This window comes from Odontomachus brunneus, unplaced genomic scaffold (assembly GCF_010583005.1).
Source record: "Odontomachus brunneus isolate Ranch 3 - 2012 unplaced genomic scaffold, Obru_v1 Obru_scaffold_072, whole genome shotgun sequence".
Classification (NCBI taxonomy): domain Eukaryota; kingdom Metazoa; phylum Arthropoda; class Insecta; order Hymenoptera; family Formicidae; genus Odontomachus; species Odontomachus brunneus.
This window is the reverse complement of record NW_022639522.1, coordinates 1,351,668-1,353,517: the sequence shown is the minus strand read 5'-3', so window position 1 is coordinate 1,353,517 and position 1,850 is coordinate 1,351,668. Positions and strand designations below refer to the sequence as shown.

Genomic DNA, 1,850 nt, shown 5'->3' with positions numbered 1-1,850 from the left:
TATGAAACATATAATACGTATAGAAACGTATGAAACGTATGAAATATATTATATATATCAAAATTCTAAGTCCCGATTTACAATAAATGTAGTAAGCTTTAAGCCGTAAGAAATTGACCAATCATAGTCGAGTATTCTTCTCATATTTGACTCAGTCAAATTGACTGTGATCAATTTCTTATGGCTTAAAGCTTACTACACCTATTGTAGATCTGGCCTTATTCCGTCTTATGTCGTTAAAAGTGAAATTCTAATCTAATAAATAATCGAATAAATTATGTTATATAAATAAAGTGTTTCAAAAATAATATACGAATAATATATGAATGAAATATACGAATAATATACGAAAAAATAATATAAGTAAGTAACTATTACAGCCCATAAATCCAAATAAATTGTTAGATATTGACAATTTCTTTCTATTCTTTTAGATTTTATAATGAGCGCGGATAAAATGAAACAAGCCAAATACGAGTTGAAACGTTCTCATCTTAATTCAGATGAATTAATTAATTTAGCTTTGGCAAAATTTTTCTTTGGCTGCAACATATCTTTTAATGTTGTTGAGTCCAATTTGTTTAAGGAGTTTATAAAACTCCTAAATCCAGATTACCAAATTCCATCAAGAAAAAAGCTTTCAAATCAATTGCTAGATAAAGTTCACAGTGAAATAACATCTGCAGCTGTGAAAGAACATGAAACACTAGGTGTACTGTTAATCGATGGTTGGAAGAATTCTGCTGCTAATAGCAAACTAGTTGTCTGTACAATACACACAATAATGGACAAGAGTATGTATCTGAATTCATGGGACTTAACTGGCATAAGAGAAACAGGAGATGCACTAACAAAAATTGTACATGAAGCAACGGAAATTGCTAAGAGCAAATTCAACATTCGTGTTTATGCCGTCGTATCAGACAATGCTTCTGCAATGATATTGATGGGTAATTCAGTTAATTTATGGCACGTAACTTGCAAGTCATAGTGGTAATTTATTAGCAAAATCCTTGGTCAATGTAAAATTCGCTGAATCTGTCAATCATTTATTGAGAGAATTCAAGCAGCCAGGTCTAGAAAAAGAAATTATAAAAGGTGGAGGAAAAAAAATTGTTCTTGCGTGCGAAACTCGATGGTGCAGTTACAGAAATGCATTTCGTTGTTGTCTAAATAATTTATCGATAATGCGTTGAATAATAAAAGATCAGAAGATTAGCATTAAGTGTTCGGAAATGTTATCACTCGATTAATTGGGGAGCGGTGCACTTGGACACGGTGCATTTGGACACAGCCAATCACAGCATCGTGTGATTAGAGACATTTGTAGGGTCCCTTGGAACAGCGACTTGTGATTGGACTGTGTCCAATTGTCCCGTGTCCAACTGATATACACCCTTAAGGGTGCCGTCCCATTGAGCACGGATCGGAACGCCGGATCGGATTTCTTACTATAATGAGCGTTCCGTTCTCTAGTTCCGTTCCGTAAAAGTTTCCTCTACCAGTCCCATGTAGCAAAAACGGAACGGAATGGCGCGTCGGTCGCAAATAAATATGATTAATTCGTCAATATTTCGTTATTTTGACGCGACAGAATTAATTATATACATAATTTATGCAATTATCTTGCCGATAACATTGTCATGAATATTCTGAAATATTTAATTGAAGAGTGAAATATATTTTATAACTAGAAATCCGTTCCGTTTTTGCTACATGGGACTGGTAGAGGAAACTTTTACGGAACGGAACTAGAGAACGGAACGCTCATTATAGTAAGAAATCCGATCCGGCATTCCGATCCGTGCTCAATGGAACGGCACCCTAAGTATAATACGTGCCCAACCCTG

The 1,850-nt window shown here is 34.6% G+C and overlaps 1 pseudogene; it reads left to right on the top strand.

The window, feature by feature from the left end:
* The first annotated feature begins 308 nt into the window (after positions 1–308).
* On the top strand, positions 309–1,213 carry LOC116846994 (annotated as a pseudogene).
* Positions 1,214–1,850: the final 637 nt, after the last annotated feature.